Here is a 16,378-nt window from a genome sequence, read left to right on the forward strand (position 1 = left end):
GCTATGCTCTGTCCAAATGAACATACAGGAAAATCTTTGTGGTGAAAAAGAGCCTACAAACAATCCTCTCCCACACTGTGGGTTGGGCTGTTGTTGTGATCTGCCTTGAGAGACGGCAATTGCCTGTGGAGAGTTACCTGGGGCAATTTCCACATTTCTTTTTCCCTCACTATCTGTCCATCCTCAGATTATGCATTGTTCCCCTCCTTTCCCAGTCTGTCTATGCTGTTTAGATCCCAAATTGCCACAGAGGCCACATCTGCACTTAAATTCCATATCCTGCAAAGAGCTCTATTCATTATCAATAGGCATTCTGTCATAGCTGTGATTAAACTGATAGAAATATCTTTTCCTCCTTTTTGGTGAAAGACTGACTCTTATTAGTAATAAGAATTAACTGGACAAATAGATTCTGCCAAAACACTTGAAAATGCAATGCACTACACAGCAAGAAAAAAAACTATCAATAACTGGAATATTTTTTTTCCTGAGAAAAGGCTTAGCTAAAAATCCCCATGGTGCTAGAACTATCAAGTGAATGAAAACAGAGATGGAAAATAATACGGTGGGGAGAGAGCGGTACCAGGCTCCAATGTCCCAGCATCCAGAAGATTCTGGGCTCTCTTGTTTCCAGAAGTTTGGAGCAGAAACCACAGTCACAGTCCATGTAACAAGATGCTATTTCCTGTGTTAGTGATCAGTGTGATATATGGGTTAGAATATTTGTGTTTGTTTAATTTTGGGCAATGATCCCATCAGCATTTTCACTCCCACACCAGGGAGGGAGAGATGCATTTTCCCAGCTACATTTTTTAATGTATGGTTACTTGTTTCAATCTACAAGACACAATTAAAGGCACAGTCTCTGTCTTCTTTTTCCCTTAAAAAACTCAGAATATTAAATCTCACATACAAATTACCTCAAGCCTTCTGAAAACTGACAACAGCAAGTTAGATTTGGCAAAACAAGGGTGTTTTCACAGGCTGGCAAGCCTGCCCTCTTGAAAGCCTACCAGGTTTAAATATTTAATGATCAGTCTTAGCATTCATTGTCCTAATCAATTCTTTTTTTAGATACAAGTCTGTAGAGTCTCAGAAAGTGCAATCAGGCTGAGCTGGAGACCTGTAGAGGCTTCTCGCACCAAGCAGCCAATGGCTACACTTGCCAGGAAAAGAGATGGGGAGGCAGAGCTCTGCCCTGCTCCATTAGAGGCACACTGAAGCCACAAAAGGGCAGATTGCCTTGAGATAAATTGGCTTTGACAAAGCCTTTTCAGAATATCCTTCATGTTCGTGGCATTTTTTTTACTTAGAGTTAAATGAAATGGAAATTTTTACAATGTTGAAATAAGGCAGATTCTTTCTTGGAAGGTGGTGGACAGATGTAAGGCCCTCACATGCAGAGGAACTGTGCAGAGGGTGCACATGAGCACTGTCATGGGCTGGGTTCAGCCAGGCACTGGGGCACACCATTTGTTCTAGAATCACATGGAGCACACGTGGGGCTCATGGAATATAAGAAATAAAACTGACAAATAGTCAGAAAAGAGTGTCTGAAGTCATCTCTTGAAAAGAACTGAGAAACTTTCAGCCATTTGCTCCTCCTCCTCTGATTGGGGTTCCCAACCCTCCTTCCCTTCAGGAGCCAAATATTTACCCAATTCTTTTCTGCAGAACAATAGCCAGAGGGGGATTGGTGCTTTCCCCATTTTTAGTGTCCCATCCCAATGAATGTGAGAACCTCCAGCAAGGGCAGCTCCTAGGGAAGAGAAGACTGCTGGAGTCTCTCAGCTGGTCTCTGTTGGCCCAAATGTATAAATCATCTCAGGGGGGCTTGGGTTCTGGACTCTTTTCATCCAGAAGATTCCTCTCATCAGTAGATGATCCTGTAATCCCTTCACCAATGGATTAATATACCTTGGACTGTTCTTAGCAAAAAGAGCTGCACTGACTGAGAGCTTCAGGACTGAAGACCACACAGATCCCCAAGAGATTCACATTCCAGAAGTAGACTCAGATCAATTCAGACAGAAGAACAGACTAAACCCCACTCCCTCCACAACTCCAGTGAAGTGCTGAGCTTTATGACATCTTACATTGCAGAGAATAGTTCCTAGGAAATTATTTTGCTCTAACTGAAGCAAACGAAGCAAACTGAACAGTGCTCCCTGCCCTGGTGTTTCTCTTACAGCCCCATGGACAGAAGCTGAGCTGGGAGAGTTCATTAGCACAGCCTTCCTTTGGGCCCAGGGTTACACCCTGCCTTTGATGCTTAGATTATGATGCACCATGAATACTCATATCTAAATAGCAGAAATCAAAATTGGTTTGACAGAGATTTAGTGAGAATTCTGGTTGGCAGGAGAAGGGGAATGATGTGTGCAAGGATAAAAACCTCTCCTTACAGAGCAGCAGGATTGATCTGGTTTGTTAAAGCCACCCAATAAACAGTGGGGCTGTTGTTTTTTTAACTGCAGCTTGTCCTTAAGAAAGAAGCTTGTTTATGCTTTCCACAATGTTCACAGGTTCTTTTTATGGCACTTCATATTTCTCTACTGCACAACTTGAATAGAGATTAGGAGAAAATGTGGCTGTGCTTTATTTCAAAGGGCTGCTCAATGACAATTGCACAGTCCTTTGGGTGAGGTCCAGGACAGCCACAACTGATGGCATCTCACAAACTGATGGACAGGATGAGCTGATAAAGGTAAATATGTTTAAATATGATTGTAACATTCTCAGAGAGTAAATAATCATTAGTGTATTGGGTTGGAAATGCAAGGGATTATTTTCAGTCATTCTCTTGCAGAGCTGCACTTCTCCATTTAAACTGCTGCTGCATTCCACCTCAGAGGAAACCCTCCAAACATATAAAGAGGGTCCCAATACAACCAACCATTTAATCCTGTAAATCAATATATAGTTGAATGCACAGAAACTGCACAGAGTGGGTAGAGATGTATCACTCTGTATTTTATATTGACAGAAACATTCACGTGTGGTACAGGCAAACATAAACAACCCTTGATGCAAGGAGTTCAATGTACTTTCTGCAAGTCTCTGTGCAAGGAAAGACCAAATGCTGACAAAGAAACTGACAATTAAGAAAATGAATAGAAATTGTTCATCTAATTTTGAATCTTCCTCAGGAGCTCAAACATCAGAAAAAGCTGCTCAAAAATGCGTGTGTGTGTGGAGGGAGTCAAGGACAGGTCAAATCCTCTGTACAAATTCGATGGAGTAAGGGAGTAAATGTATTAAGTCAACAAGTAAATAAGATTTAAAATCTCCAGGCAGCGCCATGTCCATTAGACGGATGAGTATTGAGGCTCCCTGCAGCCATTGTGGGGAAGGATCTGGAACAAGGGTGCTGCAGCTCCTGCAGGGAACCCCTCAGTGCTCACTCCATCCCTCTGTGTCCCTGTGACCTGGTTTGTGCAGCCTCCAGAACCTTCTGCAGCACAGAGGGTGGTGAGTTATCCCCAGCCCTGGCCACGGCTCTGGAGATGTCACACGCACACATTTCCCACACTGACCCTGCTCCCATCACCAGAGGAAATGCTTCCCAGCCCTTTTGTTTCAGATAAAACAAACAGGAAATACTCAGATACCTTGCTCCCAGTCTTTTGCCATCCCCTTCACTGCTTCCTGCCTCTCTCTGTTTTGGGAGAGAAGTGTTTAAGAAAATTCCTTCTTCCACAGTTCAGGTTTCTCTTGAGCCTTCAGTGTCTCCTGGGGTTCTCCCTCCTCCTGCCCTCAGGGTGGGGAAAGGGCAGGAGCAAAAGGAGGATGAAACCAGGAGGGCTCACAACCTCTGCTTTTAGTTTTAGCCTTTCCTTCCTTTCGGCTGAGGGCTGTTCTCACAGCACGGAGAAATTGTTCACAAAAATTCCCTCTGTAGTGACTGTCTGGGATCCTTTGGCAGTGGGAACTGGCCATGCAGGGACAGGCATCACTGTATTCTCTTTTTAACTCTTAAAACTGACAGTTCCGGGTGTTTGATTTCATCAGTTATTTTAGCAGAGTCAACCACTGGCTCTATATTCTTGAAAAAAACAAAACAAAAACAACCAAAGAACTTAATGCAGCCCAACAATTGTTATTTTCAGAAAATTCTGAAGCATTAATGCAACACTAAAAAAATTAATTCCTTTTTGTATGGTAAATACAAAAATAGAAGGATTTTATGTTTGCATCACACTAGGGTGTGAAGCAGGGGAAGATTGGAAGATTGGAAATAAGAGAAGTGTTTGCACAAAGATGACAGCTTAAAGTGGTTGTCCTTTCTGCTTGTGATGAGCTTCAGTTGTGCAGAAATGTCCCATCTTTGTTGGTTTTTTAGGGAATATTGAAAATTATTTTATTTTGCCAACACCATGGCAGTTGACAAGGAGAAAGCCAAAATAAGAGTGGCCTGATCAGGGAATTTTTTATATCTACTCTCTTTCCATCAGCCATATTTCCTCAAGATGCAACAAGCCATTGGCAAACACCAAAATTCCTAGAGACCTTCTTTGAATTAAATTATATCTTTAAGAAGAAATCAATATAACACTTCCTACTACTTCATCAGGTCAGTTTGTACCTCATCCTTCTCTCCAGATTTGCAGCTGCAGAGCTCTGTGTGTGATCTCTAATTATCTTTTGACCCCAGGAAAGATTTCACAGTCAGCCTGTAGAAAGTCACTGTTGTACAGTGTTTTTTAGGAACAATAACCCCAATACATGCCCAGTTTTATATGGGTTAGTGACAGCTTTGGGATGTGTCTCACACCCTTTAACCTTTGGGAAAACAGAGCACACATGAGGCAGAAGACCTTACCAGCTCTGATTTTTTCAGTATGATATTAAATCAATATTTGGTTCAATTAAACATTCAGATGATGCCATGACTACCTCCAGTTTCTGCTGAAGTAAGGAGCAGTAAATAGGAACAAACAGGAATCAACATCCCAGATCATACACACTAAAGAAGAGGGCTCCTGTTCTTTAGGGTTTCTGCAGGTATAAGCTATATCCAGTATTGCAGCACTGCTCTTTGTTTCTGTTTACAATTTTCTCCTGTAGCCTTGTGCTTTTCCATTCATCCTCCACCTGCACTCTCAAATTCTGGACCAATGCACAAGAATTTGCTGCATAAAGGTTGATTTTATTAATCATAAATTTTTGTACGTGGTGCAATACTTAACCTAGACACATAAATGTTTCAGTGGACGTGAGAGGAATAAAATCTCCTGGCTGACTTGGAAAGAACTGCTCACAAAATTAATTCTGTGAGCAATGAGGTGATTCCCCATTCTGAGGTTAAATCTGCTGCAATTCCACCAATGCTATCACTCTACTCTAATGCCAACCTCAGCAATAGGTTTAGACTGTTGTTGTTATTATTATTATATTATTATTATTAATATATTATGAATGTCTTAAACGCTGCATCATGGCAGAGATGCTTTATGCCAAATACAATGATCCATTTAGTGCAACCTGTATTTTCCAGTTCAGTCCATGTTCTGTTTTGAGCTGATTCAGAGTGAAATTGCTTTCAATTTTTCACTTCAGCCAGGCAATGGAAGAAGCAGCCCTGCAGCCTCACCACTGTGCTGTCACCAGATACCCAATTGTTCAGGGATGACTTGCTTTTCTTTTGAAAAAATTGGTCAGCCCCAGATCTCCCTTTAGTCCAAGACATTCACAATCTATGCATGAGAAAAGAAAATAAACAAACAGAACCAAAACCCAAACAAAAAAACATCAAAAACAATAAAACCAAAATAAAACAAAGCAAACAAACAAACAAAAAACCCACCAAAGTAAAACCAAACCAAATCAGATATTATTCATATCTTCAAGTTCCTCATGATGTATTCAGGTGCTTTCATAACAAAGGAAAATGTGCTGATAAAACAGACTTGAAAATAAAGAGAGGTAATCTTGTTGAAGTTCAAATACCACAGCAACATCTGACACTCCCTGCTCATGGGTTGCAGCATTTACTCTGAATTTTCCATAATTTGGCAAAGGTAAGCATCTGCATGTCAGCTTTTGAGCATCAGGAGAGCCCAGGAGCAGGATCTGAGCAACAGCCTGCTGAACACACAGGACTCCCATCCCATCCCAGGCCACAGCCTGCTGCAGTTTTTCCATCTTCTCAAGCTACACACATTTCTCAGCTCTTTAAACCCTCTGCTGTCTCTCAGGCATAAAATCTGGGGGCAGCCTTGTTTGGCACAGAGGGGAAAAGTGTCAGAGGAAATAGCACAGAAGCAATGGCCTTTGGACAAAGCAGCTTCACAGCTTTGATGTTTCCTCTCTCTCCTTTTCCCTAATTATCTCCATGGCTGCTCTCTGCACAGAACCCAAAAAATGCTCTTGCATTGGAACAATCCTGGTATTATTTTGGGCTTCTCATCTTACCATGTGTGTCCAGTCCACACCAGTGTTTTACAGCCTGTGGTCTGCAGGGATAATGTGGACTATGTCTTAATTTGGGGTGTTGGAATAGGGACTATTTGAGATATTTGAGATATGCACTATTTCCTATGGTAACAGAGAAAACTACACTATTATCATTTATTCCAAATCCACTGTCCCAGGGCCAAAAACTCAGCTATTTCCCAGTCACAGAAACCAGGAAGCTGCCAAGCCAGGATGTCTCCATTTCTGCCAATGCTGACACAATTGTCAGGTCTTTAGGAGTCAGCATCACCCTAACAGGCAAATATTTACCCTGCAACTGTTGTTCCAAAAATTTAAAGCTCAAAGGCAGGCAGTGGATTTTATTTTAAACAATGTGCCTGTCTTGTGGCTCCATTCCTGACTGAGAAATTGCTTGTATTGTTTTCCCTCAAGGGCCTCACTTACAGTAAACACAATTAGAGCTAAAGATATTATCTATTATAAATCATCATTAGAAACTGCCTGTTGCTTTTAGCTTTGCTTTGGGTGTAGTCTGCTCTAGACACAAGCCATCCCTCAGTGATTAGGATGCTGCAGCTCCACGTCTTAAAATCCTTCTTAACTTTAAGGGCTGGGCAGCCTTAAATGCTGCAGACTCTAAGTCACAGGATTATGATTTTACTCAAAAAATGCTGCAAAAGGTTTTTAAAGCTGGTTATAAATTCAAGCTGGAAAGGCTCTGCTACTGCTGGCTGGAGCAGCAAGCTGGCTAAGGAAGGGGAACAGGGTACAGAGTTCCCAGGAATGTGGAAAACCATCTTGGCACTGTCCTTGTGCATCAGCTTTGGTTTTATGTGAGTGACTGATGAGTGACTCTGTCAGGAGTGTGAGAGGCTTAAATCAATATTTCCTGCCTTTGTCCTGGAAGTGCCTTCATTCCCAGAGGATGCCACTGGGCAGGGTACTGATAACCAACCCTTCTAGATCTGCTGGGAGGGACAGAATTTTTCACACTTTTTGGTTTCAGTAATTTCTCTGCAGAAAGCACATCAGAGCCAGGCACAGGCCAGGGACACTCCAGCCAGCAGATCCTGGTACAGCCCCTCCCCAGGAGACACCGAGAGCCCAAACCTGAGCCCCCTGGCTCTGTGCTGCCCAGGGAGCACCCAGCAGTGTTTCAGAGCACCGCAGGAAGCTGACAGCTCAGGCAGAATGTGACTGCTCAGCCCCTACAAAAGCATTGATGAGGCAACTCTGGGTCTTTCTCTGTCATTTGGGTTTTGTCAACAATGCTGATTAAAGCTGTTACAACAATCCAGAGACTTGCAAAGGCAGATGGGAAAGTGTCACAGCTGACAGACAAAAAAGGAAAAAGAAATGGTATTTCTGAGCTTCTTAATGCACTGGTCTGTCTGATTGCTCCAAGAAACTCTGAGCCCTTTTACCATGAGCCACTGATAGCAGCACTCAACCAACAGCACAGCAAGGGAAACACTCCATTTCCTCTGCAGAAAAATTTCTGTATTTCACATCATTAATCAATTAATCAGTGATTTGACCATTTTCTGAGAAATAAAATGAAATGGATGCCGGGAGAAAAGGGGTCAAGGAAAAAGACTAGGTTCAGCCATGAAAGGTTTTATCTTTTAATTTCTTGCATAATGTCATTGCTGCTAATTGATAGCGGCACCATGAAACAGATGAGTTATAATAAATTTCTCTGACCAGTAATTTTGCAAGAGTTAATGAGAGACAGAGCAGTGCAAAGCATATCCAGAGGTACATAATCTAACTCACTCTTGTTTAATTATTATTTTTTGAGAAGAAACACTTCCCCTCCAAGCAGGGCTGCTCAAGAGAAGCACACTGTGCTCAAATTAATCTGCTCTCTGACCTGTCACTTGCATGAGTTCCTCATGCTCTGAAAATGAAATCATTTGGTTAGGAGCACCAGTGTGTCTCTTGATCCTTCAGTACATAATCACTGGGCATCTTGCCTGGCAAAATATCTGAGAAGCAAATACAGCAGCTCATGTGCAGCACTGAAATCCTCCTGAAACCAGTGTCCAGTGAAATACAGCTGGCCCAGGTCAGAGTTTTGTGCTGAAGGAGTTCTCTGTTTCTTCTCTTTCAGCCTAACATACTCAAAACCACTTAAAATTTAAAAGTGGCATTACAGAGCTTCAGACACTTCAAAACTAAGCTGAACTCACAACTGAAGCACTCAGCTGGTGCTCAAGGTACCCTGTGCTGGCACAAAGTCATCATCTCTCTCCCACAGTGCCTCCTGACAGCACTCACACAAATTAGCTTTGGATGGGCTCTGCTGCAGTTATCTCCACCTTCCTGGGTCAGGATTTTAAGGACCTTCCACAAGAAGAACCTAAGGAGTTTAGAGCACAATAACTCTTTCTTTGACATATTCTTTTGCCTTATTCTTTTTTCTTTCTGTGCACACAGCTCACACACACAGCCAGGAGAATCCCCAGTTCCTGCACTTTTTGGATTACCCAGCCTGGTCTGTGCCTGACTTCTGGTCCTTGGGGGTGTTAATTATTTTGCTGTCCCCAAATACAGGGATGTTCCATGGCTCACCCAGCAGCTGCAACAGCTCCCATCCAAGTGCAGGACACAGCAGCCCAGCCAGCTGGTCCCACAAGAGTAAACAGGGGCAGAGTTTGTCTATTCAGGCCAGAAAATAAAGCTGGATCAGTGTGGTTTTCACTTGCCCACAGTGATCACAGCTACCAACACCTGCTGGGTACCTGGCTGCTTTTTCACAGGGCTTGCAGAATAAGGACTGCATTAAAAAAATGGAATTTCAGCAGTTTTTTGAGACTGAAACCTGAAATATCAGAAAATGGCTTTAAACTGAGCAAAAGCAACTTGTAAATGAGAAGGGACATACCCCAGCATAAAGATGGGTTTCACAGCCTGACAGGAGAGCATTAGGCAAATTCTACAGTACAGTAAGTACCTTAACAACCATCCTGCTTACAGCTGATTTCAGGATAATTCCCTCCCTGATCTGGACTACTTGTGCACACCTTTAACTCTCTACAAGTCCCTCTTGACATAGTTTCAAGACAGATAAATACAGAATGATAAACATTTGGACATTGCTGGACAAGTTTCAGAGAATTGTTCCAGCCACAAGACTAACTTCCTGCTCTATCTTTGTTTCCATCAGGAAAAGCACTGCACATAAAGTACAAGGGATCATTTTAATTAATAAGGTCTTGCTACCTCAGCTGCTGCTCAAGGCTCAACAACAGGGTCATTCAGATAGGAGACGACACCTGGAGCAAGCCCAAAAATAACTTTAAAGGCATCTAAACTGTGAGGAAGGGATTATGGAGTACTGCAGGTTCTGGCCCCAACTTCAGCTACAGAAGAAAATCCCATTATCCTGTCCCCACACAGATCTTTGAGTGGCCTACTTTGAACTCAGTGATGGAAAGGATTCATTGCTTTTAAGCTGTAATCCTCATCCTGTAAGACATGAGATACTGGGCAACAGACCTGTGAATGACCATTGATAGGCAATACCATTTCTTGTTTTATTTCTGATGGAATAGATGATAAAAGATCTAAGTAGATGGCTCTGAGTTTTTCATTACTTCTGTTTGGTTTTGTAATTCAGTAATTTTGTTAACTATCCTGTAAAACTACTTGGAAGCAGATATTTTGGGATATCAAATACGAATATATTCTCACCTGAGGCTTCTGGAAGCAAGAATCACACAGGGCAGAGGTGTCCTGGCTCTGTCAGTGCCACAGTCCCGAGCTTGGAGCTCTGCAGGCTGCAGAGGGCAGCAGCCTCTCACCAACCCCAGCAGGGTGAGCTGCACCCGGGACAAACCGGGACAAACCAGGACAAACCGGGACAAACCGGGACAAACAGGAGCTGCCCTGTGTGCTCCTGAGCTGGGATCCACTCCTGCACACCAACTGCTGGGCTGGCTGCACAATTCCAGCCACAGCTTTCCATCTTAACGCAATTTGCTAATGGAACACTCTTGTGCATTTTTAGTTTTTGATTTTATGACATCACTTGCTGCGTATCACAGTCACAATCTCAACAACTGAAGTTGCACATAGGTAAATTTGCATGTAACTTGTGTAAATTACTCTTTGACCAGCACCATCTTCATCAAGACACAGAAGGCACACAGGAAAGCTACTTTGTCCTTTGTGCAAGTCAGAGCACAGGGAATGCTGCTCTCCCTAAGTGGAACCTCTTTTCTGGCAGATTCTTTGTTAAGTGCTCTAGAAGTTCAATCAAGGGAAAGAGGTAAGAAAAGACACGATTGTGAACTATAAAAGAGGAACATATGTTCTCTTATAAAATGTCATTCTTTACCTACCAGGCAGGTGAAGCAATCTTCCAAGAAAATCTCAGCGTAGAAATTCCAGGAACACTTTGCATTTCCAGGGATTGACTGGCTGGGATTTCTATGGCAGTAACTCAGCCATTAACCTGCCACAACTGCCAGCAGCCGTGCTGAGCTCTCTCCATCCTTTCTCTCACAGGAACCATGCTCTAACCAGCTGCTCCTTTCAAATGAGGAAATTGAAGGAAGGTCCAGGTGTTCAAGATTTAAATTTAATTTTCTTGGAAAGAAAAAAAAGCATAATTTTCAGATAATTCTGTTTGCTTCCAGAAGCTGACACAGAATATTGCAGGTTGGGAGTGAACTATGAGGATCATCAAATCCAGCTCTCTGCTCTTCACAGGACTACCTAAAATTAAACTCAGGACTCACAGACCTAAAAAACCAAACCAAACCAAACCAAAAAAAAGTCCATCTAAGCTCATAAACTATGGATGCTCAAAATTAAAAAAAAATAAAATTAAAATTAAAGTCAGCACAGTCATATCCTGGCCTGTTTAAACTGTGTTCAATCTCCTTTCCACGTTGTCCACTAGTATAATTAAAATAAAGCAGAGTTCTAGGGACAGCTGGAATCCTGAGATCCTTATTCCTGTGGTGCACCAAAGTGTGCAATGGACAATAATTCAGGCCTCTGACCACACACTGTTTCTTACATCAGAAACACCCCAGACTTGCAAGCCAGCTCTGCTGATCAGCTCCTTCCAGCATCTCAGGCCTCACCACTGGCGTTAATTACCTGGATGTGAATAATGAACTTCCCAAATGACCCTGAGGGTTAAGGGCCCACTGGTCTTCCTTCCCAGACCAGCATGATGATCCTGAAGGTGCTTTTGTCATGTGCATCATGTAGGTGGCAATCCTATTCATTCCCATTGTCAGGAAAATCTGAAATCCCTTTAGTTCAAGCAGAAAATGTGACACCTCTTGGACATGCCAGGCGCAGCCCAGCTGTGTAATCAGCACTGTCAGCACCACAGTCACCTCAGCAGAGCAGGCTTTGTTCTCCCTGCATGAAATTTCACAATTCCCCTATTTTTTTTTCCACTCTGTGAGTCTAATCCTTCACGGTTCTGGCTCTAGCAGTTGCTAAGGTGTGATAATAACAGGATCTGCAATTCCAGGCTGTGGCAGGGTGTCTGTGGGGTTTCACACTCTGCTCCATCCCTCCAGGGCTCCGAGGGCTCAGCAGTGACCCCGCAGCTCCCCCTGCAGCTCTGCCTGCCCTGCCCGCACCAAACTGCTCCAGGCTGAAAGCACAAGGATTTCTGTCTGTATTTGCAGAAAATTAGAATTTGTTGTGAGTGCAAGGGCTTCTCACCTAACAGAATAGTCTCCACAGTCTCCACCATTAACAGCCATGGTGGTCAAAAACAGCAAAAATTTTTTTAAATGAATTAATTTTGAAATGTTCTCTGATTTTTCTCATGTATTGTTTCAAAAGTTTTCAAATTCCAAGCTAGGGTTGTGGATTTTTTTCAAAATCCAAATTAAAAATAAGAAAAAAAAATACTTTTCAAAAAAGTATTCCTTGCAACCAAGAGGGACATTCACTCATTTTCCTTTGATTCAATGATTAATTTTGAGTTGAACTGTTAAATGTTTTCTGCCTCACATAATCAATGAGTAAGACTACATGGATGTATAACCAGCTTTCTGACACCAAGCTTAGAGCTTTTAAAACTGTTATTTTAAAAGGAACAAGAAGAAAAGGGAAAAGCCATGATTGTTGTGCTGTTAATAAAACTGGCCAATGGCTGAGGTCTCAGATCAGATGAGTTGCAGAGGGTACAGTGATTTTTCAGATTCCTGCATGATGTGCTGCTGGTGCTCTTTTTACATCTTATTTCAGTCAGCAAATTACCAGAAGAAACCAGTGTCCAATTTGTCATGCTGGAGATAATTTTTCATGTGGAAAGCATTGCACAGAAGTGGTTTCTGCTTTAAGCTCTGTGCCGCGTGTCACCCAAATATTTACTTTGCACATTAAAGTGATTCATCTCTAGATCTTATCAGAGAAGAATGGTGTTCCATATCTGAGTCACTCTTACCCTTCTTGTGTAATCAGTGTTCCAAGAAAATGCTGCATTCAGATCCTGAGCAGGACAGGTGAGCTCCAGCCAGGGGGAGCTGGGTTCACCTGTACTGAATTGGCATTTTACCTGGGACAGGAATTCTGCCTCCCTGCACTGTATTTATGGCAGACAATAGCAGGGATACTCACAGACACTGAATTTCTTGAATTACAAAACACAGCTCCAGATCCCACCGGCTGCACACAGATACCTGCTGGTGTAAGCAGGGGGGAATTGCACAAGGGCTCTGCTTTCTGTAACTGGAAAAATGCTTCTGATCTTTTTCCAAGCTTTATTAGCCAAGGACCTGTACCCATTGCTAGTTTTCCAGTAGCAGAGAAGCCATACCCGAACATGAGTTATCTGTAATAAGATCTCAATTCAACTTTATTTTTGTCACGCTTTAACACAAGATGCAGTCAGCTGGCCTAGACCTGAGCATAAAAGAGCAAGAAATCTCACTTCAAAGAACTTATGAACTATTTAATGGGATCAAAGAGAGAATGAAATTTCAGTTTCACCCACCTACAAGTCAGGAGCACAGCATGAGTCACTTGTCTGAGGCCCCCCTAAAGTCAATGGAGAGCCACAGAATCTCCTTTGTGCCCCATTCCACTGCACAGGTGGGTGACCAGGCCCTGTCCTCACTGCTCTGATGGGTGCCCTGTCCTGCCCTGGGCCAGGTTCAAACCTCCCAGAGCCTCCCAGGGGCAGCTTCCCCCACCTGGTAGGGTTTGATATCCAGCAGTGTCTGCAGCAATCCCCAGGTGAGAATTGACAATTGACAGTCCTTATCTCACACCAAGATCCTTCTGATCTTAACTCCACGGTTACAACATCCAGTCAGAAATAAGGCGACCAACTTCATGCAGGGAAAAAAACCCAAAAATCTTGAATCCAGTATTCCCATCCTATGAGAAACTGTAGGCAAAAATGGGAAAGAAGCCACCAATAATGGTGAACAGCTCCTAGATGCAGCAAGTGTTTTTTTTTTTTTTTTTTTAACAAGGATAGGAAAAGCAGTCATCACTTGATGGACTAATTTATAATGATTATTGCATCCTGGTTTGTCCCTGATAGCACACATGATATTCAGGGGGCTGATAGCATCTCTCCCCTCCCAAGCCTCACACTGTTTCTCCTAGAGCAAGCACTGTAATCAGGGTTGGGAAACAAAGCCGGTGATACACGTGTAAACCAAAGTTCAAAACCCCCAACTTCCCCCACAGGCTGGGGCATCACTGGCAGGGCAGCACAGAGGGACAAAGGCAGCTTGGTGGGAGGCAGGAGGATCTCTGCACCCCTCTTTGCACCCCTCCAGCTCAGCTGCACCAAGGGCTGGAGGCAACACAGCACCCAGTGCCAGCAGGAGCAGGCACAGAGCTGGCACTGCCTGTCACAGACATCTTTTATGAAAAACCCTTTCCTTAGGATTTTTCCTCGTGAGAAGCTGAGAGGCCTCAGGAACAAAATGTAAACAATGGTTATCTGCTGCTGTGGAATGTAACAGGTGCATCTGTGATTGGTCTCATGTGGTTGTTTCTAATTAATGGTCAATCACAGTCAGCTGGCTCGGACAGAGAGTCTGAGCCACAAACCTTTGTTATCATTCTTTCCTATTCTATTCGTAGCTGACCTTCTGAGGAAATCCTTTCTTCTATTCTTTTAGTATAGTTTTAATGTAATATATATCATAAAATAATAAATCAGCCTTCTGAAACATGGAGTCAAATCCTCGTCTCTTCCCTCATCCTGGGACCCCTGTGAACACCATCACACCTGTCCCCTGCACCAAGGCTGGAGGGGACAGAGCAGCCAATGCCATCAGGAGCAGGCACAGAGCTGGCACTGCCCCTTGCACCCATGGCTGGAGGGGACAGAGCAGCCAGTGCCACCAGGAGCAGGCACAGAGCTGGCACTGCCCCCTGCCCCCTGCACAGAGCCCTGGGAGCTGCAGCCAGGGCAGGGCCTTGCCCAGGTGCCAGCTGGGCAGCACAGAGGGAATGAAAGCAGCACACTGAGGGAATGAAAGCTGCTGGAAATATTTAAGCACTTAAACCAACCTACCTCACAGCCAGAATTTCTTGTGCATGAGTACTTCTGGATGCACTCGTGGTTTCATCATTTCTTCTCCTCTGTTGTTCAAGGACAAGGAAAGACACCCATCCCCTAAAAAATGGCCCCTTTCCCCACACTGATTTCCTGTTATATAAATATATAAAAGGACTCTTCTTAAATCCATTTTTTCCTACAGATATTACTGTTTTGACACTTCTCCTTTATTTTTCCTTCCAGAGTGTTTTCCCTAGACCTCAAAGCACCTCTTTAAGAAATTGCAGTATGAACATGCAGTGACTTTTCTAAGAAAATATTGTCAAAATAAAGCCTCTCCACAAAGTGTTTGAATTTCAACAAAGCAGCATCTTAACATTTCTATTGAAATTGATTTATTACAATCAGTCTATTATTTTTCTTTACATGAAGTCAACACAGAGGAGTCAATATCACATGAGAAACTTGTGAAAGAGCAAAGATTTGAAAGGCAGAAATGGGATCAGCCACAGTGACTGTCAGCAATCCTTTCATATTCTTAGTTTAGCCTGGAGATGTGACTCTTGGGAGGTGAGTCTGCAGCTGCTGATGATGTGTGTTGTGCACTGAGTGCTGAGCCTCCTCTTTGGCAGTGAAACAAATCTGAGTAAGAGCTCTGTACCTGTCCTTCATGTCTGGGGAGAGGCAGGTGATGTGCTGTCACCATCAACAGCATCCAAACCCACCAAAACATCTCAACAACAACAAAAAAATCTGTTTCCAGAGTGTCCAAGTTGAGGTGACAAAAGGGATATGAAAACTTGGAGTGCACAGCAGTTCCCTCCCTTCTTCCTGTTCCCATGGCAGTTTCCCAAAATTCTGTTTTCCTAATTATTGTGCAATCCTGACTTTCCAAGCTCAGGGGCTTCCTGCACTGCTGCAGCCCTTTCTCAAACAAGATTTTGGCCAGGAGCTGAGCCAGCAGAACGTTCTGTGCTGGAGATGTGAGTCTGCCAGACAACCCAGGGCATCCTGCTCCATCCTTTGGGGAGCTCTGGGGATGGATTCCCAGCTGTGGAGGAAGATCTTTGTGCAAAACAGGTTTGCAGGAGGTTCAGATGAATAAAAACAATTCTGACTGAGAGGGCCACAGGGCCACTGTTAGACTTAGAGGTGCCAGATGTGTGGCATCTGAGGGAGATGGTTTTGTCTCTATTTCTCACTTTTCCAATATATTTTAATTGGTAATAAATTCAATTATTTGAATTGTCAAGTCTGCTTTGCCTGGGATGGTGATTGGTATGTGATTTCATCTCACCTGAAGATCATTTCCATCTTATTTTCACTGTTGAAGAGGAGAACAAGAGCATCTGGGTGGGCATACTGGTACCCACCACAAAGCATCTATTTAACAAAAATCCAGTTCAGCCACAGACCTGGTTACCAAGAAGATTCCAGCTAAAATATCAATATTTGCCAGCT

Source organism: Ammospiza caudacuta, chromosome 17 (assembly GCF_027887145.1).
Source record: "Ammospiza caudacuta isolate bAmmCau1 chromosome 17, bAmmCau1.pri, whole genome shotgun sequence".
NCBI classification, from domain to species: domain Eukaryota; kingdom Metazoa; phylum Chordata; class Aves; order Passeriformes; family Passerellidae; genus Ammospiza; species Ammospiza caudacuta.